Raw genomic sequence first — 25,095 nt, 5'->3', positions numbered from 1 at the left:
TGCCACGGGGCAACTAAGCCCGCGTGCTGCAACTACTGAGCTCGCGTGCCACAACTAGACCCCCTGGGCAGCAAACCACAGAGCCCACCCGCTCTGGAGCCCACGCATTACAACCAGAGAAGAGAAAACCACCAGGCCACAGCTAGAGGGGAGCCCACGCACCTCAATGGATATCCCGTGTGCCACAACTAAGACCTGACACAGCCTAAAATAAATAAATCTTAAAAAAAAGAGTTGCTAAGAGAGTAAATATTAAAAGTTCGTATCACAAGAAAATAAATTGCAACTGTGAGGTGATGCATGTTAACTAAACTTATCATGCTAGTTATTCTCCAGTATATACATATATCATATCATTATGTTGTACACCTTAAACTAACACAATGTTATAGGCCAATTATATCTCAATAAAACTGGGGAAAAGCCTTTAAAGAACAAAGACTATCAATCCTGCATAAACAGTTATAGATTGCAGAGGAGGGAGGAACGCTTCCCAACTCATTCTATGAGGCCAGCATCACTCTGATATCCAGCAGACATCCCTTACTCCTGAGCAAGCAGTGTCCTTGCTCCGGACTCTTAAGCCTCGGGTAGCCCCATACTTTGAAGCGCACTCCTTAAGATTTTCTAAGTCCCCTCTGGTGCCTGGGATCAGCTGAGGCTAGCAATGACACCTGGGCAGGGAGCCTTGAGCTTGGACTGGGACCCTCAGAAGTCCTGGCCCCATATTCTTTCTTATCTGACCCTCTACCCTTCACCTGGGCTCAACCATATGCCCCTATTTGCTCAGGGATTCATACCTATAGGGTCAACCCGAGACCCCAGGGCAAGGTTCCAGTAACAGAAAGGAGGCCGGGCAAGCAGATTGCTCCCTCTGACTAGCACAATGTTGCTTTTGAGGGATCATGAAAGGTTGGGCCTCCAGATGGTGCTGATATGCAGAGTGTGAGTGACTCTTGCTTACGTCAGACACATAGCAAGGTTAGGTCTCTGGGCTACTAAGAGTTCACTGCCAACACTTGGGTTTGAGCCACATATTTGGACCCATGCCTTGATTCTCACCCCCCTACATTCTGACTGCTGTGCTGCCCATGAGCACAGCCCCTGGAGGCAGCAGGCATCTTTTTCCTGTGGTGGCAAGAATGCCTCACCCTGTGCACTCCTCACTCTGGCATCTGGGTTGACCATCCAAACCCTTCTGCAAGCTCTGTATGCCGTGTCAGGCAGTCCCCTGGAACTGGTTGCACCTGTCTCCTCTGGGGGCTTTAAAATCATTGCTCAGCACACCCATTGCCTTTCCGATTGATTTCTGCCTCTCACCTCTGACTGGTGCGGTTGTGCTAACCCAGGATGGTTTTAATTGTGCCAAATGATCAGGGGACATTGCTTGTACAGATGGCACTGCCCTTCCTGCTCTACCCACAGGCCCCCACGTCTTTTCCCAGCTCGTGGCAGTGTCTGGAAAGCAGCAGTGTGGTCAACATTGAGAAAGATCACATGCTAGAAGTGCACTGATTATAGTCTAAAGACTTCTACATCCATGCCCTGAAATTCCAAACAGTACATTGACCATGACCAGAAAAATAAATAGCATTCACATTTCCCTGCACAACTGGGGTGAGACCTGCATTTGTGGTCACCATCAACAAAGCATAGTAACAACTTTACTGTGTCTCACTGGAAGCCAGTATTCATGGGTGGCAGATGGGTGATGTGACATCATGAGTAATGGTGTGATCAGCATTGAATCAAAGGTAGCAGAGAATTGCAGAGGTAATACGGCAAACAGTGCAAACAGATTCCAGCTTTGTGAGTAATACTAGCATTGCTACATCATCTCTAGTTGCGAGATAAGAAATAAGCCAAATGGAATATTACTCAGCCATAAAAAGGAATGAAATTGAGTTATTTGTAATGAGGTGGATGGACCTACAGTCTGTCATACAGAGTGAAGTAAGTCAGAAAGAGAAAAACAAATACCGTATGCTAACGCACATATATGGAATCTAAAAAAATGGCACTGATGAACCTAGTGGCAGGGCAGGAATAAAGACACAGACGTAGAGAATGGACTTGAGGACACAGAGGGGTAAGGGGAAGCTGGGACAAAGTGAGAGAGTGGCACTAACATATACAAACTACCAAATGTAAAATGGATGGCTACTGGGAAGCTGCTGCATAGCACAGGGAGATCGGCCCGGTGCTTCGTGACCACCTAGAGGGGTGGGATAGGGAGGGTGGGAGGGAGGGAGACGCAAGAGGGAAGAGATATGGGGATATATGTATATGTAAAGCTGATTCACTTTGTCATAAAGCAGAAACTAACACACCATTGTAAAGCAATTATACTCCAGTAAAGATATTTAAAAAATTAAAAAATAAAAATTGAACATGGAAACTCAAAAAAAAAGAAAGAAAGAAAGAAGCCAGAAATGATACATTTGATAATAAAGAACTGGAAGAAACAGCTCCTGGACCTAAATAGGAAGAAATGGATGCTACAAAGAAACATTATGTGCACCAATTAGACAATAAACAAATACTTGAACACCTCTTTTCTCCCTATGCCTGACAGAGGCCCATGGATTTTGTAATAAATTTTTAATCAAATTGTTTAGATAGACAAAGGCCTTGCAAAAAAAAAAAAAAAAAATTGCCTGGAGCCCCACACAGTCTAGGGGCCCTCCTGCTAATACCAAACCAAATACATCACACAGAAAAGAGACCTAGAGACCAGCATCCCTCAAGATCTCATATTGAGATGCTCATGAGGGCATTTTTGAGACATGAGTTCACTGCACAAAGATTGCTATTCTTTTTTTTTTTTTTTTCCTATATCTGTTTCAGGAACTAATACAGTTACGCGGGCAGCAGATTGGAGGCCCTTTTTAAGAAAAAGAATGCAATACAAAATTATACACTAAAAATTAGATACAAACATGAACACGTATTCACAACAAACCACTAATTTTACAAAGCTCACAAATACCACAAACGGAAAATCCAGGAAGGTAACAAATGTTCTTGGTCAGTAATCGTCCGTGTCACCTCTATGCTACTTTCTCCTTGCCTTTTTTGACTCATACTTGGTTTTTGTGATATGATTTGTCAATGGAGAGACTAAAAAGGTAATTAATTTTTTCCCTAACGTAGTCAAATGCATTGCTTATTATCATATTAGGATTCATAAAACATGCACCTTCACATCCAGAGGTACTATCTGTACGGTTTTCATCACAGGAACACAAAGATCCTTCTAAATTCTATTTCCACAATCCCCGTTAAAAAGGAAAACAAATGGCATGTTTATATTTAAATCCATTGCATTACTGAGTATATTCCTGCAGGAGAGAATTCCAGACCAAAAGCCAGGCATCGGGATGTCTCCACCAGAGCAACCTCTGAATTCTGTGGCCTTTCTCTCATCCTCCTCTATCTCACCAATGACTTGGCTCAATCTGGGGCACGGGCTGCAAAGCCCTGTTCTGGAATCTAACTTTCTCAATCCTTCTTGAACTCTCTCCCCTTCTCCAGCTTAGAGGTTCTTCATCTGCTCATGACAGGGACCAGTGATGCCCAATTTCATCTTCTTTCAAACCACTCCTATCTCATGTTTGGGCTGAGGACTTTGGCACATAGAGACCAAGAACTTGACATTCTTATTCTCAGCTTCCTATGTTCTTCCATCCTTGTTATCTGGGCCTGAGCAAAGAGTCCCAGAGATCAGGGGAAGAAATTCACAAAATAAGAGTAGAAAACACCTGGGTTGTCATCCATGAGGTACCACCAGTGAGTACCAAATCCTAGTCAGGCTCATTTTCAGGCAAATCGCTCTTGACAGATGTCCTAAGTTTTAGAGTTACTGGATTTTTGCAAATAATATTCCCTGAGTTAACCTCTTGCTACATAATCTAATTTTTAAGAAGAGTTATTTAGGGCACAGAGTGCTCTATTGTTTTAATATCAATTAAGACTAGGACCAAGAGAAAAGCCTGTTTCGGGCTTCCCTGATGGCACAGTGGTTAAGAATCTGCCTACCAATGCGAGGCACACAGGTTCGGGTCCTGGCCCGGGAAGATCCCACATGCCTCGGAGCAACTAAGCCCGTGCGCCACAACTACTGAGCCTGAGCTCTAGAGCCCATGAGCCACAACTACTAAGCCCGCATGCCACAACTACTGAAGCCCACACGCCTAGAGCCCGTGCTCCGCAACAAGAGAAGCCACGACAATGAGAAGCTTGCGCACCGCAACGAAGAGTAGCCCCCGCTCGCTGCAACTAGAGAGAGCCTGCACACAGCAACGAAGACCCAACACAGCCAAAAAATTAATTAATTAATTAATTAATTAATTTTTTTTAATGCCTGTTTCCCTGCAGAAGGGCTTGAATGTAAAGCATCTCTCCAATTCAGCTGTGAGGGGATGTGAATGGGAGCCCTGAAAACAGTGCAAAGCTGTTCACTTCCCTAAAAATAATTTTTTTAACTGCAATATACTCTTTCAAGCAGTCAAGGGGCAATTTTTCAATGCTCCACTCGAGGTAAAGACATATCTCCCCTCTTGCATTCTCACCCAGGAAGAGAGCCTGTCTTACCTACTGTGTGCTTTCTCACACTTTATTTAGACATGAAATTCTAACAGCTTAAAAATAACCTGGGATATGTACATATTCCTCTGTATGTATCAAATATTTAAACATTTAAAACGACAATACAGGAAAAATAATTTGGAGATGGCTGTGGCCCATTCCCTCTCTCCTTTCTCTGGCCTACCTCCCATCTCCACAGGGACCCTCCTCCTCCTTTTCCCAGATTTCTGGCCATTTGCTAGCAAGGCAGTTTTTTAACTCATTATTTTTGCCCATTTATTAGCCTTCAGCCCGCTTCTCTTTATTCCTGTCCACATTGCCCCTCTACCCAACAATTTTCATTCTTTCTCCTTCCTTGAGACAGCAGGTTTCATAACCTCAACTGGGAATGGTGGGCATACCCCACCGCTGGGAGGCATGGTCCCTTTTATCCAGAGGAATGACAGGCGAGGGGGCCACACAAGGGTGTGGACATGGGGACAGAGTGGGGCTGGGATTCTGCCAGGCCTCCTGCTAACCTGAACAGAGTGCTTTTGTGTCCGCCACTGCATGGGAATAGAAATGGAAAGTGTGGGTCCCAGGATGCTGGAAGTACTCATGTTAAATTGGTTGGGGATTGTTAGGTGATTAGCATATTGATTGTTGCCACAGATCCCAAACTCTGGATCTCCCCAAGACCCTTCAGCCTTCCCTCATTTCTGTTGCTGTCCCAGCCCAGCCCCTTCAGTTAGTGAAAAGGAAAAATGCTAATAGATAAGAAATGGCAGAAGTGAACAGAAAAACAACATTCATGGCCTTTTGTGACAAATTCCCGAGTTTACCTTCCTAAGGCTGAAAGAAAACTATTCTGTCTGAAACAAAAAGGAAGTGAATGGTTAGCTCGAATAATGTAGGGCTTAGTCGCTCAAGCTGCAGAATCAGACAGGCATGGCTTCGATTCCCAGCTGGGCTGTTCCCTCTCTGAGGGACCACTTTATTCAGCCCTCCAAGCCTCAGCGTTCTCATCTAGAGAGTGGAGATGATAATCTGCCCTTCCTCACTGAGCTGTTGTACACATGCAGTGAGACAGTTATAATGGGCTTGACCTAGATTATAACAAGGACTCAAGAGATGGAAGGCGGTCCTACTTTTCCAAAGCAATGTAATGTAGAAACTAAAGGACTAATTAGAGAGGAAGGTATTTGCTGCCCTTTAGGAACTCACAGTCTAATAAAAGAAGCAAAGAAAAAATAAATAACAGTATAGTTCAGGAAAAGATCAGTGTTACAGACAACAGCCACTAAAAGAGACAAGAGAAATTTGTGAACACTTGAGGAAGGGTTTCAAGATGCTGCAAAGGGCACAGAACATTCGCTTAACTTTAAGAAATCAGAATTGTTTATGTACAGCCATTCCCATACTGTCTTTATTATCCTTAAAGTTCAGAGATAGTGGAAAATTACAGACGGTTTTGGAGGACAAAGTCTGTGACTACAATTGAAATTGGCCTGAATCTTAGCCTTCTGCCCTTAATGGCTAGGATAATCCTATCAAAGGGAAAATCGGAATAAGCTCTAATAAGATAATTGTGGAGACGGCCATGAGGATGCTCACCTCAGCCCCATGATCTTCTTGCAGGAATAGCTGACCACTAATCGTATCTGCTCCTATCACCCATCTCTTTTAGGTGGTCCTCAGTCTAATCATCAACAAGCCAAGGCCATTTTTTTTATCCCCCATACAGTCATGTCCTCAACTCTTATATTGCTGCAAGGACCAATCAAGGCCCAAGGATGAAAAAATTATTTTTCCCTCAAACAAATATTTTATTATTAATAATTTTACATATTAATAAAAGTGAAATTAGATTAATAAAAAAGAGTAGCAAAAGCACAAACTTAGATGTGTAAGGAAAAAGCCCATTATATTGCATTGTAAAATGAGGCTCAAGATTCCCTAGGTCATAGATGTCAGCCTCCTTGAGCAATCAGAAGAGGCCCTGATGGCGTACTCAGCGGGCAAAGCCATTAGGAAATTCTGGAAAAATGAGGTCAATCGTACTCAGAGCATCTGGCAGGGGTCTAGTGTATACCAGATGCTGGGTCCATTCTGTTCTCTCTGCTTCTACCATGGCCAATCTGTAGCACCTGGAGTAACCCAAAGTGTAGGAAAGAGAATCCTCAGCTGATTCAGCAGCAGAGCATGGAAAGAGGAGAAAAAACTCATCAGCACATGGCTCAGATAAGCCAAATGCAAATTAGGATCTGGGCTGGCGCACTCTGGCATCGTCAGGTTAAACATACAGACAATGGATTAAGGTGTCACAGTGATGGCCACCCTAACCTTCAGGTCTCCTGAGTCACTCTGGCTGCTGAGTACCCTTGCCCAGTGAACTGAGGGTCCCCCCAGTCCTTCAGCACTGTATCTTCTATTTCTTCTATCATATCCCATGGTTCTTTTTTCTTGGTTTGCTCCCATTTTGTACTTGCCGTATCTTCTACTAGCTTCCTAAGAAATGATAAGTGGAAATGTTTTGAGATCTTGTATGTCTGCAAGCAGAAATTTTATTTTATCTTCACACTTGAGTGAAGAGCTTGAGTCAGCACAGAATTCTGGGTCAGAAAGAATTTTCCTTCAGAGTTCTACCATCTTCTAGCTCTACTGTCATTTAGTCTCAGCGTTGCTCTGAGAAGTCCAAAACCATTCTGACTCCTGATACCCTGTAAGTGTCTGAAGCATATTAGAGATTCTGTGTTTGTAGAATCTTCTTTTCATCCTCAGTATTCCTAAATTCTATGATGATGTGCCTCGGACTGCATCTTTTTCTTTTATAGTGCTCGGCAGGGATCCCTTTCAAATCCCTTTTAATCAAGAAACTGATGTTTTTCAGGCCTAGAAAATATTGTGAATTATTTATTGGTAATTTATTCCCTTCATTTTTCTCTGTTCTTTGTGTCTGGAAATCCTGTTATTCAGATGTTAGACAGTCTGGACCGGTCCTCTAATTCATCAATCTTTCCTCTAATCATTTATCTCTTTGCCTTTTTGTTTGCTCTACTTTCTTCAGAATTTCCTTATTTTATCTTCCAACCCTTCAATTGAGCTTTTCAACTGCTAACATGTTTTTAATTTCCAAAAACTCTTTTTATGTTTCCTGAATGTTTCTATTTTATAGCGTCCTATTTTTTTTATTTTCTGGATGCAATCCCTTCTCTTATTTCTTGAGGCTATTGATAGCGTTTTAAATATATTATTCCTTTCTATATAGTTTTTGTTGACTACATGTTGCATTTGCTGCTTTTTTATTTGGGTGTCTCTGTTTCATTTCAGAGCTTTCCCCAGAAGCAAGACAGTTTTTTGTTGTCCATTCGCGTTTAAGACAGAGATGTTAAAAAATCAATCTGTGTCCCTAAGAAGGTGGGAGGGGCTGTCAACCCACCACTTCCCATTAGAGGCCTTATCTGGACAGCTTCATGCTCTCCAATTTCACCATCTGTAGGTCTTTTTTCTTTGATTGATTAGATGCCCTGAGATTTCTCTTTCAAACTCTTGCCTGGAGATCTAACTGCCAGGGGTCTGGGAGTCAAATAAGGAAGATGAGTGGTGGAGGAGGAATGTCTTGGCATTCGAGATTGTTAGTTGTGTGCATGTGTGTACCGTACATAGATAAACTGTCTTAGTCAGCTCCATGGCCCTCTCCACAAAAAATTAATGAGGGAGCATTTAAAATATACCAATCTTGGGAATTCTTTGGAGGTCCAGTGGTTAAGACGCCTCCCTTCCACTGCAGGTTCAATCCCTGGTCAGGGAACTAAGATCCCACATGCAGCATGGCACAGCAAAAATATACATATATATCTATCTTAAGACACGCTCCTCTACTCTCTTGGCCCTGAAGTTCACAGAGTGAGTCTGTGGGAGCCTGGGCCCCCACTCTGCCTGCTGCAGGACACTCTCATCTCCAGAAGTATTTTTAAAGCAAATTCTTATAACTCTCTGAAAAACTTGTCATGTTGACTTAGGAACTGTCCTTAGAGGCTGATATGAGCCTCTTCATTTAATGATAAAGATGAGAGAATTCCTTGCATTAAAAAAATAGATTTGTGGGAATTCCCTGGTGGTCCAGTGGTTAGGACTCAGTGCTTTCACTGCGGTGGCCTGAGTTGAATCCCTGGTTCTGGAATTAATAACCCACAGGACATGCGGCAAGGCCATAAATAAATAAATAAATAGATTTGTGATAAATCCAGGCACTCTACTTAACACTGGTCTTCCATTTTCCTTCACCTCATAAACACCCTCCAGCCCTGGATAGAGCAAGAGTGCTTCATGCATGCATGCATGCATGCATTGATTTCATTCACTAAATATTTATTCAAAGTTCCCTATGTGCCAGGCACTTTTCTAAGAACCGGATGTACAACGGTGAACAACAACAACATATCCTACTCTCATCCTGGCTGACATGGGTAAGACAGAAAATTATAAAGAACAGCAGTAGGGGCTTTTCTGGAGGCACAGTGGTTAAGAATCCGCCTACCAATGCAGGGGACATGGGTTCAAGCCCTCGTCCAGGAAGATCCCATATGCCGCAGAACAACTAAGCCCGTGAGCCATAACTACTGAGCCTGCGCTCTAGAGCCCGCGAGCCACAACTACTGAGCCCACATGCCACAACTACTGAAGCCTGCATGCCTAGAGCCTGTGTTCCACAACAAGAGAAGCCACCGCCATGGACATATATACACTACCAAATGTAAAATAGATAGCTAGTGGGAAGCAGCTGCATAGCACAGGGAGATCAGCTCAGAGCTTTGTGACCACCTAGAGCGGTGGGATAGGGAGGGTGGAAGGGAGATGCAAGAGGGAGGGGATATGGGGATATATGTGTATGTAAAGCTGATTCACTTCGTTATAAAGCAGAAACTAACACACCATTGTAAAGCAATTATACTCCAATAAAGATGTTAAAATAAATTAATTAATTTAATTAATTAAAAAAAAGAGAAGCCACCACAATGAGAAGCCCACGCACCGCAGCGAAGAGTAGCCCTCACTCACCGCAACTAGAGAAAAGCCCACATGCAGCAACAAAGACCCAACACAGCCAAAAATAAAATAATTAATTTATAAATAAACAAATAAAAATTAAAAGAACAGCAGTAAATATACAGTAGGGTGTGGCAAGCAGAATAATGTCCGTGTCCTAATCCCTGGAACTTTTGAATATGCTATGTCACATGGCAAAAGGGAATTAAGGTGGAGAATCAGTTGGGGAGAAATAGGGAGATTATCCTGGATTGTCTGGGTGGGCCCAATGTAACCACAAGGATCCTTATTATAAGTGAAAAAGGGAGACAGGAGAGTCAGAGTCAAGAGTGAGACAATGTCAAAGACTTGTCCGTCATTGCTGGCTTTGAAGATGGAAGGGGGCCATGAGCCAAGACATTCAGGCAGCTCAGAAGCTGGAAAGGGCAAGGAAATGGATTCTTTCCTAGAACCTCTAAAAGGAATTCAGCCTCTTCCAACACATTTTACATTTCTCATCTCCAGAAATGTGAGATCATAAATTTATTTCGTTTGAAGCCACTAAGCTTGTGCTAATTTGTTATAGCAGCAATAAGAAACTAATAGAGATGGGGTGCAAAGGTGGAAGCAGAGATAGTTTAATCACTGGGCACTTACCATGTGCCAGACACTGGGTTAGATGTTGATGATAAAAAGAGAAAAGATATGGTTCCTATCATCAAAAAGTACACAGTCTTGGGCTTCCCTGGTGGCGCAGTGGTTGAGAGTCCGCCTGCCGATGCAGGAGACACAGGTTCATGCTCCGGTCTGGGAAGATCCCACATGCCGCGGAGCAGCTGGGCCCGTGAGCCATGGCCGCTGAGCCTGCGCGTCCGGAGCCTGTGCTCCGCAACGGGAGAGGCCACAACAGTGAGAGGCCCGCATACCGCAAAAAAAAAAAAAAAAATCAAGAAGGCCCTTGGCAGTGTCAATATTTACAGGAAACAGGAAAAAAAGGAGTCAGCAAAGGCATATAGAGAGAGGCCCATAAGAAAGTTGGATCTCGGTAGCCACAGGAAGAGCGAGTTTCAAAAGTGTGAAAATAGCAGTGTGAAATCTTAGAAAGGATGACGAAAGGACGATCAGTTGGAGAAGGAGCCAACAAATTAGTAATTAGGAAGTCATCATAAAGACGGACAAGATGATTTCAGAGGTGTGAAGGGAGAAGCTAGACTGAAGAGTTAAGAGGTAGATTTTTTTAAAATAAGTGTAACAACTATAGACATCTTTTAAAGATGAAAAGTTTAACAAAACAGAAACACAGAGTGATAAAAGAAATTTTATGTGGCCATATGTAGAAGATGATTTTATTTAACCTGAATTTCCTTTTGAATCAAGTAAACGTGAATCAAGGGGAAAGAGAGGCAAATGGCCATTCTGTACCCACAGGTCTACAGCTACGGCAAACTAGCCCCCATGTTTACCCACAGGCACTGAACGCTGCGGCGATATTCAAAGAGCTCATTTTGGTCTTTAATTTCATTTTATACTTCTTCTCGCTAATCAAATCTCCCTCTACATCACCAACTCCCACTCCCTCAGTGGTCTCCCCCACATTCACATCCTGTCCTTCTCTCTCTCCTTGCCTCTCCTCTCCAGGGCTAGATATCGAGTTCACTCACTCACAGAGAACACTATTTTGGTTTTTTTTAATAAAAAAATCTATTTCCCCAGGATAACAGTCAGAAAAAATTATAACAGTTGTAATCATAATTGGACTCTTAGTGTTAAAAGAAGAGAGGCTGACTTAGCCACCATAAGGAATCAGAAAACCCACCAGGACATGGGACTTTCACAGTCAAAACCAGGGAAGTCCAGGAAAACTTGGACAAGTTGGTCACCCCCAATGGCAAGCTGTCACGATCTGAGGTCACGGGAGGAAGTTGTTACTCTCCATTTCTCTCTCATGGCGATTCTGCCTCTTCAGAAGAGTCTTTGCTGTTTTCTTGCTAGGAATAAACCAGTCTTCCATGACCCACATCCTAGGAGGAGCTAATCTGAATGACTTAGCTAATAACCTTTGCCCAATCCCTCTCCACCCCCCACACATACATACACAGGGATCCCAGCCAGCCTAGGAGTGGGCTGCCCTTGGGTCAGGTGACAACCCCATCCAATCTGCGAGCATCTCTTTATAAAGCTAGTTGGCTAATTTCCTAAGCCCTTAACTTTCTTTTGTAAGATAATTTCAGAGCAAAATGGAGCTGGGTGTGGTAGGTACCACGTCATAGATATTGTTTGCTAACGTAGGACAGTGTATTAGTCTGCTAGGACTGCCATAACCACCTTCTGGCTTTTTTCTGTGTGCTAACATTCCTGGCATTTCTCTCTCTCTCTTATACTAAGGACACCAGTCATATTGGATTAGGGTCACCCTTACAGTCTCATTTACCTTTATTACCTCTTTTAAGGCCCTATGTCCAAATACAGTCACATTAGGGGATAGAGCTTCAAATTATGAATCTGAGAAGGACATAATTCTGTCCATAACAGTCAACATTAATCCCTGTTTGGGGGAAGAGCTGCTCCCTCACTCTCACCCTGTGGTTCTGGCAGGGTCTGTCTATCACAGGACTGCCCCACCTGCCCTGGCCGTAAGAGTGGGCATGTGACCAAGACAGGGCCTATGATAGTACTCCATTGCTCTGACTCTAGTAACTAGTCCACAGCTGAACAGCTAAGTCAAGTTCAGCCATTAGAGTTCCCCTCTCCAGGTTTTGGCTTTTTAAAAACAGGATCTTCCCTTTTATTTTATACAACTGGAAGGATATGAATCTGGAACAGCCATATTTTTACCACATGTTTTTACTACAGGTTGAAAGCCTGTATGTCGGAGGAGAGAATTAAACTGATGTAGAAAGGAAATGGAGAAAACAATGTGGGAAGGAGAGGGTACGTGATGTTACCTAGCCCCTGATTCTAGACCTGTTGCTGCAGGAGCTAATCTGACTCCTAGTTTACACAGTTCTTCCTCTCTGAGAGCTACCCTGGGTCTTTCCAATAATTTCCCCTTTTTGATTAGGCTAAGTTCAGGAGTGATTTCTCTGACTTAACTGAATATACATGAGGGCTAACATGGTCCCCCAATTCCCACCAACCACTGCAAGGTATACTCAGGTGGGAATAAATATAATAAACATGTAGGTCTGGGCAGCTAGGCATCCAAAACAAATACAGGTGGCTTCACTGTGGTCAGGAACTCCAGGCAAATGAGCACACAGTACCCAGCAACTGTTTTGGAGGAATGAAGGCAACACCCTCTGGAGGTCAAAGGTTCAGATGTTCAGGAAGATAGAGAAGTTTAGGATACAGAAGTTTGAAAAGATACAGAAGTATACAAAGATACAGACAGACGTTTGGGAAGAATGGTGAACATGGAGGAAAAAAAACCAATATAGACTTCTACTTGAATTAAGAAAAGTAAAGTGAATTGCTTAAGAACAACTGAATGAATTGCCTTACCACATAAAATAAATCACTGGGGCTTTAGGAACTGCTTTGGGGAAATACAGATGGTCAAGATGACTCGATGTTACTGACTGTAATACCAAACTGTCTGGCAATGGTGATTGCCATCAACATTAACAGTTGATGTCACTTAAGTACTTTTGGGCACCTATTAGGGACTCAGAGAGAAGAACGCAAAAGAAACAGGAGGCTCCGACCTCAAATGTTGAAGTGTTATATAGAAGACAAGGCTTGACACACCTGAAACACAAGAGTTTAAGAGAACATAAAGGCTAGAATATATGGCATCTTACCTCAAGATTTCAGTAACATAGAAGCAACTGAAGGCTTTTGCATCTCTACTTATGACTTTAGAGGATTCCGTTTCCTAAATTGGACCAGCCTAAAAGGGAAAATATAAAACTCTGAGTATTACCAACAGCACTTTTTTGCCCAATGAAACTCAATATATCCAAGCCAGAAACATAGAGAATAAAATTAATTTTGGCCAATTGGTAAGCACTAGAGGGCTTTAAACATCATCTGTATCCCCCCAGGCATTCTAACATGAAGTTGAATACAAAGAGAATGTCCCAGAATGTTGAATTACCTTTTACCCACACAGTGTGGACTTGAGATCGCGTGGATAAAAATGACAGCAAATAGAGTAACGGGAGAATAAAATATTACAATGTTGTGCTTTATTAAAAAATGTTAGAAGAGAGATGTTTGCTTTAAATTTCATAAATAGTACTTCCTTAAGCTCTTAATTGTTCATATAATACTTGGAATCTAAAGGCGAAAATAAAGTTAGGATAACATAAATAATTCGTTAACAAAGTAAACACAACCACAATCGAATGTATGAATGAACAGAAGTTACATGAAATGATTCCAGGGTCTATTTTTATTATTCCCATGTCTTTAGAGAAGGAGGAAACTGTTTAATCATGCAATTGCTCAGATTTTCCTGCAATGCAAGTTTCAATTCTCTGCATCTTTATACAATTGCAATTTTTTAAAAGATAGAGCTTTATCAGAAAAAAAAAAGGCAGTCCTAATACAATCCAGAAATATTTTCAAGGTCAAAGCTTACTTTCACATACATGGAGTGAAAAAATTTAACTTAACTGAAATGCATCAAAGCATGCTCATTATTATATACACCCATGCACATTTCGGACGTTCCATATTACTTTTCCTGGACACCCAGGTGGGTTCTAAGGAAAACTCTAATGGATTATGTTTCATCTACACAGCTAAAAGAAGGAGAATTGCACTCTCCTAACTTGGTGGTGGTTTCTCACTCAAATTTGAGATTAAAGAGGTTTAAGTTCTTGCAATCACAGCTCTTTAGATCACATCAATGAGTCTTCACAGACTTACCTTCACGAGAAATTGTACAACTGAAGAGATGAGAGAACAATGATATCCTCTTTAATTAGAGGTTTTGTGGATCCATTCTGTGGATATTATAGACATCCTTCAACTTGATTCTGACACATTTAAGGCAACTGAGGAAAAAAAGGTAAACGGATCCCCTAACAACTTTAGCTATGCCTCTCATTAATCACTATTTTCAAGGGGCCATAGAACTTCCTGTGGTTAATGGTTAACACCATCTGGTGGCCTGCAGGACAAGTGGCAAACGTAGACTATTAGGGCTCAAGGAGTCTTGAGAGGCCACTTACATCCATCTCTCTGCCTTTAGGCAGAAGTGGGGAAATATGAGATGCTATCAAATTTTTGAAGACTTTCAAGAAAGTAGATTCTAAGACATAAAAACAGTAACTCCAAAAACACTTCAGTGTCTAGCAACCTGCATCATCAACTCTCACTGTCATTGTCAAGATATTTTAAATCTGTGAGCCTGGAAAATAGATGCACGACACAACAACTAATCTCTGGATGTCAACACGCTTGCCAATTGTGTGACTCCCCAGAAAATATACACAGCTCATATCTGCACTGTAAAAAAAGAAGTGCTCAAAGCCCTCATCATTTCTAAAGGGGTTCTAAGCCAGAATGACTTCCACTCTCTTGAGAATAAAATATTGATTTCAGGAGAGTGGAACCACCTGTCCCATTTCTATTTACCAGGACTAGTCAAGATTTGAGATTTTCAAATTTTATTGTTCTCTTTGTTTCTTCTCTTTGAAATTTGTTTCTACATTGGAAACATCAATGTGAACATGTGCTTTAAGGACTTGAAAAGAAACACACCCTTTAAATGCTAACTGCGTCTATAATTATTTAGCACCTGCTCAAATAAAGCAAGAATTGCTCCAAACGAAGAGTGTTGCTTATTTTTGTTGATCATAGGATCCTGGAGAATAAGGTGGGATTTTGGAGGGGAGAGGAAATAAAGCCCTGAGAGTATGACAAGGAGAAACTAGGTTAAACTATGGTAGTTGCAAATCAAAAATATCACAAGCCAATGACTGTATTCTTTGTTTTTCTTTGATCACATCAAATCTCAATTCATGTCACAAATTATATCACACTGTGGAGTTTGTTGCTCTATCAATCCCAGTTCATACCTGAGAGCCCTGGGTGACATCATGTTCTTAACCAGATGTGCCTTGAAGAATAAATTGAGGAAACAGAACGTAAGATGGTTACAGACCTACAAGTCAGGATATAAAAAGATCTGTGGCTATTCCAAAACAGATGTTTACGGTGAAAAGAAGCTGCCCAAGAATTTCCATGGAAAGAATAGCAGAAAGAAAAGAAGTAGAAGGAGAAAGTAGAAACATTTAAGAAGACATACAAAGAAGAATGGAAATAAAAGCAAAGGGAGAAGATGGCAGCATCAATCTGTGTGTGGTGAGATGGAAATGTGACTTCCAGGGAAGACGAATGCACGTGTGTCTATATGTAGGTGCGTGTGTGTGCGCACATGTACAGAGTATGAGGAAAAGAGCTTGGGATCTGAAATCTGGATTCAAAACACCTGTATTTTGAACCCAGATTTAGCCTACTCTGGTGACATGACCATAGGTACATGTGTTAGTTTGCTAGGGCTACCAAAATAAAGCACCACAGACTGGTGGTGCTAGCTAAACCAACAGAAATTTATTTTCTCACACCTCTGGAGGCTAGAAGTCCAAGATCAAAGCGTTATTAGAGTTGGTTTCTTTCAAGGCCTTGTAGATGACCATTATTCTTCTCCCTGTGTCTTCACATGGTTTTCCCTCTGCACCTGTTTGTGTCCTAATTTCCTTTTATAAGGACACCAGTCATATTGGACTAGAACCTACCCTAATGACTTCATCTTCATTTAATTATCTCATTAAAGGACTGATCTCCAAATACAGTCACATTGTGAGGTACTGAGGGTTAGGACTTCAACGTAACGTTATGTAACCTTTTCAAGGTCCTTTTTTTTTAAAAAAAAAAAGTGAGGATTATAATAAGAAGTAACTCAAAATGCTGTTGTAATGACTAAATGAAGTAATACATTTTAAAAGTTAAATGTTCAACAGCAGTAAAATGGCTAATTACATAATGTTCAAACAACTGAATATTATGCAAAAAATTTTAATCACATAAGAAAATACCTCTTATATTAAGTACTTAAAATACACAATTCTTCTTAATATGTGTGTGAACATATTTAAATATATTTAGTTTGTAACAAAAAATATTTATTGAAAGGGGCTTCCCTGGTGGCACAGTGGTTGAGAGTCTGCCTGCCGATGCAGGGGACAGGGGTTCGTGCCCCGGTCTGGGGGGATCCCACGTGCCGCGGAGCGGCTGGGCCCGTGGGCCATGGCTGCTGAGCCTGCGTGTCCGGAGCCTGTGCTCCACAACGGGAGAGGCCACAACAGTGAGAGGCCCGCGTACTGCAAAAAGAAAAAAAAAATTTATTGAAGGACAACACAATAAGATGTTAATGGCTAAGTGTGGGTGGAGAAATTATTCAGAGATGATCTTTGTTCTTCCTGTATTCATCTATATTTTCTAAGTCATCTACAATGTGCATGCATTTGTTTTATTTTATTTTGCATCAGGATAATACTCATCTTTAATTTTTTTTTTTTTTTTTTTTTTGTGGTACACGGGCCTCTCACTGCTGTGGCCTCTCCCGTTGCGGAGCACAGGCTCCGGACGTGCAGGCTCAGCGGCCATGGTTCATGGGCTCAGCTGCTCCGCGGCATGTGGGATCCTCCCGGATCGGGGCACAAACCCATGTCCCCTGCATCGGCAGGCGGACTCTCAACCACTGCACCACAAGGGAAGCCCTCATCTTTAATTTTAAAAGTCAAGTATACTATCAGACTCCAATCCTCCTCATTCTCAACTCCTACTACATGAGTGACTGCTTTTGACTCTTCTGCCTGTGTCTTTTGATAGATATTTATCTCCATGTTTCTAACAAAGGTTTAAACTTTTTTTCTTGATATTCACATTTTTTTTTTTCTATTGACTATCTACTCTGGGCAATGAGGAATTAGGCCTCTTACACTTACAGCCCCTAATCTTCCAGACATTGTCTATCTCCTAGCATCCTAATCTAGTTTTATTACACTGTTATTAATTAAATAGACATTCAGTGTTCACATTTTATGACAAATAAAAACTCCTTTCTCAGTTCTAAAAATTTGTTGACATCTGTTAGCAATTGTCTTCTCCTCTCCCCAAAACCAGCTTTTTAAATGGAAAAGGAAAAAACTGTATTTTAATTACAACCAGTCTTGAAAAAATAAACATGAGGATGATATATCATATAGTTTACTGACATACGTAAATATATACATATGATAGTGTTAATATACACATCTATGCTTAAATCTTGGCTTTGCCACTTACTAGCTGTATGGCTTTGGAAAAGATACTTAACTTTTCTGATGCTCAGTTTTTCTCATTTGATAAATAATAATACTGCCTGCCTTGCATGGTCGTAGTTTGAAATGAAAATGATGTGTATAAAATGACAATAATGTATTTAGAACGTACTAATGGCTCAAACCAGGAAATCAGTATATATCAATAGTTGATTTTATTAACATAAATATCAGTTATAATTTTAAGTTACTTTGTATAAATATATGATATGAAAATCTGAGACTACCATGTTTCAGGTCAAACAGTGCAAAAGGAGATCAGGAAACTACTAAGAAATTTTTTTGCCTATTTCCTGGTGGAGATATGACTTAATTAGAGTGAAACTGGCCATTTTATTTCAAAGTGTAGGTAATTTGGAGGTATAAATAGCTAGCACTGCCCCTAGTATAGTCCAGATGGTCTTATCAGATCTTACCAAGTTTCTTGTACATTAAGAAACTGAGTTTAATGAGCCAACAACACCCTAAAACAGGCTTGCAATAAACTCAGCAAACGTACTGGCAGCCCTCCAAGTGTGTGAAAACAATCTCCTCCCCTCCTGTGACAAAGAAGGCGATCTTGACTCCAGAGCCTTACTTACCTTTGGCAGACAGGTGAGTGGTCCTTGGAAGGGCTGTTGTAAAAATGTTTTTGAAACCCAATACCTTAAAGCAGCGGAGGGATTTGGGCATTATTTTTTTCATCTGGGGACAAAAGATACAAAGAAGAGTCTTCCCTCCCTTAAACCACTGGCTTGAGAAAGGAAATGAAGAATAGACATTGGTGGGGAGATGGGAAGAAAGAGTTGGCAGAGGGCAGAGGAGGGCTTTTCTGAGGAAGGAAGGAAAGAAGCAATAGAAGGAGGAAGGGAGGGAGGGAGGGAGGAAGCGTGGGTAGGGAAATGTCCTCTCTTGATTCTCAGTGTCTGATCCATCTCCCTCACGGATGTCTCATTCCTCCCACAGACCAGAGCAAGCAAGGAGGCCCTTCCATCCTCCCAGTTCCATTAGAGTCCAAAATAAATCGATTATATTCAATAGGAAATTATTCCTTTAACCCTAACATAACTAATTCTGTCTATTCTACTAGACTCTGCACTCCTTAAGGGCATAGAACATAGCTAATGGTCTTCAAATCAACAATACTTACACTCTCTGGCACATAGTAGGTACTAAATAAACAAACATTTTCCTATTAAAACATTTTAGGGCCCATATGCTCTATTTTTTCTCATGAAGTCCATTGTTTATCCTGGGGTGGAAAAAATTTTAGCTTATATGTTAATAATAAAATTTTCTATTTGGTCCTACATAATAAAAAGATGAGTTAAAAGCCCATTTTCTATAAAAAACTTGGGTCTTCCGCTGATGAATGGGTGTCTGCTGGTGGATAGAGAGATGTCCTTAGCTGAGATTGACTTTTTGAAGCGGTGATGGCAATACCTACCCTCAGAGAGGCAGGTGAGTTCAGGGAGTATGATTACTGTGGAATATCATTCAGGAAGTCATTGAACTCTTATTCTAAATAGTGAAAACATTAAATAAAGGAAAGATCAAGGTACCTCATTGAATTTCAGAGTTTTGATGATATATAAAACAAATAACTATAAAGCTAAATTTACTTTGGCTTGTTACTCCTTTAAGGAGAGGAGAACCTGAAAGTATTTTTAAATAAGTAAATATTGAGTTAGGTTTGGAAAAGAATTATTAGAATTGTAATAAAGTTCCCCATTTTGACTTTTTCCTATTTGGATATTGGTCAACGAAGTAGAGTTCATAACAGAAATCTAAGTAGGGATTAATCTGCACCTGCCTCTACCTCCAGAACTATAGTGGTTTTATTTACATGACTGCCTCTAGGGAATTAAGAATAGATGTTAAAGAGAACTTTTAAGACCAGGATGGGAGAATAAGTTTGCCCAACACCTATGGGTAAGATAAGGATGTCCCAGCTGGGGGAATAGTGAAATCACCCTAAGGTAGGAGAGAATCAAATGACGTGAGTTTTGGGGGATACTCAGTGAAGTCAGGATGAGTCATGTAGTGCCTTCATTCATCTTCTGGTATTAGTCTTGGGTAAGTTACTCTGAGTCCTCAAAGGAGTGCTGTCACATTGAAGGTTCAGACTACATATAAGATACTAGACAAAGATCTCAGGTTACTGAGAAGCAGTGTCATCCAAGGTTGGGCTGAGAAAGCTTAGTCCAGGAGTTGAGACATAACCATCCTCCATCTTCAGAGGTCCTTGTGGAGATTAGAGTGAAACATCAAACACGAAGTAGCAGCAGATGGGGACAAAGACACAAACAGAGGTAGTTGTAGAAGCAACATCCACTGAACGAAGCCACCAAGCACCAAGACTGCAGGAAAAATTTAATGACTACCAGGGAGAGTGAGAATCCATCCCATCAGGGGAAGGAGAGAAGATAATGAGGAATCAATGCCTTAATAACTTTACTAGGTGGGTACTTAGATGCAAAGGTTAAGGTAACAATAGTCTCATTAGCTGTCTACAATGCTAAAGTAACCAAGAAGAACAAGAGTTACGTCTATTTACTTAATCACATATGTTAAGTTTCTCAACAAATTATGTGCCAAGCACTGTGCTATGTGCTGTGTATAAAACACTTAGAAAAACAGACAAGGTTCCTGCCCTCCTTGAGCTTACAGTCTTGGGCTTAAATATCCCTTATTAACAGTGCTGCTGGTTTTATTGCGGCAGACAACCCAAGTTCTTCTGCAGTTTTAAGATTCACCCGTTATGAAAAAGGTAAAGAGAAGTTAACGAAATGGCCACAAAGAGACCTATATGGTGATTTTACCACCAAACTGAAGATACACTTGCTTTAAAACTGGAGTAACTTGAATTAGAAGAAAACATACTACTACTAAATGTAATACTATATCACTTCTAAAAAGGAACTGGTTTAAGTGGTAATGTCCTTGTGTAGACTGGAAATGGAAATTCACTAGAACTCCAACCCTAATTGCACTTGGAAAATATTTGCAGCCTCCTAGAGTTGGAAAGTCATGACCTAGTATGAGAGAAAACCCAGTCTCTTGCTTCTCTTGCTCCTCTGTTTATTTATTCACTCGTGTAGCAAATATTGATTGAGTACCTGCTACATGCCAGGCACAGTTGTAAGCACTTGAGATGCAGCGATGAACAAGACACAAATCCCTCACTCTCATGACATTTAAATTCTAGTGGGTAGGAAAGACAAGAGAAAATAAGAAAAAGTAAATAAATAAAGTTCCAGTAGTGGTAAGTGCAAAGAAGCAGCAGCAGCAGAACAGGAGGTAGCGACGGGGGAATGGAAAGAAGTTAGAGACAGAGAAGCAGGAAGGGGGTGGGAGGATGGGGACTCTATTACCCAGAGCTGCCCAGGAAGGCCTCCTTGAACAGATGCCTGAAGGTAGCGAGGCAGTGAGCCATGCGAAGACCCAGAATTACGGGCGTGTGAAGCCTGAAGCAGAACCGGTGTAGCCAAAGCAGAGTGAGGACAGAACGGTAGGAAATCTCATGACAGGGGCTAGATCCTACTGGACGGCGTAGATTTTACTGAGGCATTTTCATTTCTCCCTGTTTGTTTCTTCTGCTGTGTTGTGTTGTATTTTTTTAATGACGCGAAGCTGTTGGAGCGTGTCTGCGCTGGAGAGTGACAGCTCCTCTTTTTAGCTGCCAGGGCTTTCTCAATGGCACATTTTATGAGCACTTCTTCCAGACTGGGCTCTCTGTACATTTTGTGTGTTGCTGAAAGCGATCCTGGACACCCACAGCCCAGCTTCCCACCTCATGCAGGTAAGAACTTCCCTCAAAAGGGGCCATTCATTAGACTTTCTAATGAGGGTTCAAAAAGTTATGGGGGACGGAGGCATTTACAAAGATGGTGTGGCTAGAAGAGGAGGGAGGGAGCCCAGGTATCCCTGTCACCATGACAATGGGAAATCAGGGTGTGAGTGCCCGAGAGTAGTTTTCACCTATGTTTGTATTAACAGGGCTTCCTCCAGGACGCTTTACCTCAGTGAGTGGCAAGCCTGCTCTCCTGGCCACATCCAGGATATACTGGTGCTTTCTCATCCTGCGGGCACACTGTAGCTGGGAGTGGTGTAACAGGCCAGGTCCATTGAATGCAATAACAGTAGCTACTGTTACTGAGCTCCTATCAAATGCTAGTCACCGTGTACTTAAATATATGATCTCTAATTTTCACAACCATTCCCTAAGATATTATCTCTGTTTGATAGATGAGGACCCTGAAGTAGAGACAGATGGCAGAACTCACCAAGTTCACACAGAAGTGCCAATGCCAGGGTTTGAGCCCAGAACTGCCTGACTCTGAAACTTGAACTCTTTGCCTTCTACCATGCTGCCTCCAAATAGGTCAAATGACTAGAAAAAGAAGATTTCAGTTCGGAATTGTCATTGTAGATTGTTTCCACCAGTTTATTTTATGTAGAACTCCAAATGGGTCAAATTTCATAATAATGAAATTCAAGAGAACCTCTGTGCCATTTTGTTATAGGGCAGCTGCCTTGGAATTTGTGTCATAACTTATTATGTTGGCTATTTTTGAAATAAGTAGACCTCAATTGAAAATGGGAGGATTTATCATATATAATTTTTAAATAAATAAATAATTTCATTTAATGAACTTCTTAGGGCCTGAAATTGCTTTATTCCATATAAATTTCATTAAAACACAGACCTATAGCTAAAGCAGAGAAGAGAGTATAATTTGAGTGTTATTTACAATTAAGGCTACTATTTTTCTGCTCACAGACTCTGGCTCAGGACTGCCTCACTTCTCCACCCACGGTTTTGTCAATTCCGTGAAATATTTTTTCCACTCTTTTTTAAAAATTTTATTTTATATTGGAATATAGTTGATTAATGTGTTAGTTTCAGGTGTACAACAAAGTGATTCAGTTATACATATATTTGTATATGTATATGTATTCTTTTTCAAATTCGTCTCCCATTTAGGTTATTACAGAATATTGAACAGAGTTCCCTGTGCTATACAGTAGGTCCTTGTTGGTTATCCATTTAAAATATAGCAGTGAGTACAAGTCAATCCTAAACTCCCAAGCTATCCCTGCCCCTCCACCCTTCCCACTGGTAACCATAAGTTCATTCTCTAAGTCTGTGAGTCTGTTTCTGTTTTGTAAGTAAGTTCATTTGTATCATTTTTTTTTAGATTTCGCATATAAGCGATATCATATGATATTTGTCTTTCTTTGTTTGACTTACTTCACTTACTATGATAATCTCCAGGCCCATCCATGTTGCTGCAAATGGCATTATGTCATTCTTTTCAATGGCTGAGTACTATTCCACTGTGTATACACCACATCTCTTTATCCATTCCTCTGTTGATGGACATTTAGGTTGCCTCCATGCCTTGGCTATTGTAAACAGTGCTGCAGTGAATATTGGGGTGCCTGTATCCTTTTAACATTGTGCTTCTCAGAGCATAACTATCTATCTCTCTCTTCTCTGTCTCTGTCTCTGTCTCTGTCTCTCTCTCTCTCTCTCACACACACACACACACACACACACACACTCACACACACACACACACACGTCTTCTACAGAGAAAGTTAACTCTCCATGGAAGATTTTTGGGGCAGAATAGGATGCATTTTTCTCAGACCAACAAAACAGACAGGGGCCAATTACCAGGTTCTAGATCTGGTGCCTCACTAAGTTCTTCATGTAGATAAATGCTGGGAAAATATTCTCCAGGTAAAGATTTTGCCTCAGTGGCTATAGACTTTGACCCTCACTAAACTAGTCCTCACACACCAGTGAGCACTGGGTGACAGAACTAGAATATTCAACTAGAAGAACTAAAATATTACAGTAGAAGGAACCTTGAAAATAACCTCATTCAACCTCCACGACAAATAGAAGAAGACACTAAGGTCTTGTATAAAGGGTTAGAGGGTGAAATGAGACTGGAACTCAGGTCTTCTTACCTTGAGGAAACTTCCTCAACACACCATATTTTCTTTCTCCATGTTTTCTTGTTGTTGAATTCTCCTGAAACTACTTATTCTTGTAAGAATCTGAATTAGGAAGAACACATCTATATGAAAATCGTCGTCCTACCAACACCCTGTGATTTCCCTGGATGGAGCTCATTTCTCGTTTCCCATCTTCCCAACTCAGTGATTGTAACTTTTTTCCTCTGAAATGCTGCAATGCCTGTGAACACTCACCTGTAGGGATTTCAGAATTCAGAACAAATCCTTGTTGAACAGGAAAAGAGATCAAGGGAACATTGCCTCTTCATGTGTAGAAATTTTATGGCATTTCTCCCAAGTGTGTAATATGTGTGTGGTTGTATTTTATGAAACTTTTATGAGAGCACTTCATTTCAGTTCTCCTGTTCCTTTTATGGTGGGCCTGATCCTATTATTTTTCTGTAACTGAAATTTTATTTTTAAATATTAAATTGTGATTATGAGAAAAGGTTCTTTATTCCAATGCACTCATGTACATGTAACTTCTTCTGACTTATGGGGAAGCAAGTCCCACATCAGAGCTTCAGCCTGGCCCCATAATTTGCAAGCATCAAATGAAGCCTCATATTGCAATGCCAATTATAGTACCCAGGGATCTGCAGTATAATCGCCCAGTTACAAGGAAGGTAAAGAGGAGAGGAAATTACCATAATGGGCCACAGAATATACACAAGAGGATGCTCAGAGGCCTATATGGCAGATTTCACCACCATTCGAAAGATATGCTTGCGTTCCTCTGAAAATGTGCTCTCCTTGGTAGAGAAAGATGTTGTTGGCTCCGTCTCGGAGAAACTTGATCTTCAGCTTTTTTGGTAGCGATGGATTGGACTGAATTATTTATATTCTCTCATCTGAACTGTGAAATGGCCAACTAGGAGCTGGGAACGTTTTAGAAGCTGAACTTCAATGAACGAGTAGGTTGAAATATGGAAACATGGAAAGGGAGAGAGAAGAGCATTCCAAGAGGAGGAAAACGAGTGAGCAAAGGTGTAGAGACAGAAAGACCTGTTTAAAAAGCAGCACAGTCCCCTTGGGCTAAAGTGTGGGAGGACACATTTCTGGCCCACAGCCATTTGAACTGAGGCCCCCATTACCCAATGGAGCTTAGAGCCTGGCCTCTGGACCTTGATGAACAAGTTCATCTGAGGGGAAAGCTTTC

The 25,095-nt window shown here is 41.2% G+C and overlaps 1 protein-coding gene across 4 annotated transcripts in view; it reads right to left on the bottom strand.

The window, feature by feature from the left end:
- Positions 1-25,095, bottom strand: part of ADAT2 (adenosine deaminase tRNA specific 2) — a 107,689-nt gene that overhangs the window by 11,162 nt on the left and 71,432 nt on the right. For 3 of the 4 annotated variants that reach the window (XR_010933644.1, XR_010933647.1, XR_010933646.1), the window contains one exon: positions 13,395-13,483. The gene's annotated coding sequence lies outside the window, so the exon portion shown is untranslated. Of the gene's footprint in view, positions 1-13,394; positions 13,484-23,888; positions 23,979-25,095 lie in introns of all 4 variants that reach the window. The other variant, XR_010933645.1, reaches the window with a different exon arrangement.

The sequence above is a fragment of the Pseudorca crassidens genome, chromosome 13 (genome assembly GCF_039906515.1).
Source record: "Pseudorca crassidens isolate mPseCra1 chromosome 13, mPseCra1.hap1, whole genome shotgun sequence".
NCBI classification, from domain to species: domain Eukaryota; kingdom Metazoa; phylum Chordata; class Mammalia; order Artiodactyla; family Delphinidae; genus Pseudorca; species Pseudorca crassidens.
The sequence above is the reverse complement of the archived record's forward strand: the minus strand, read 5'-3'. Positions and strand labels throughout refer to the sequence as shown.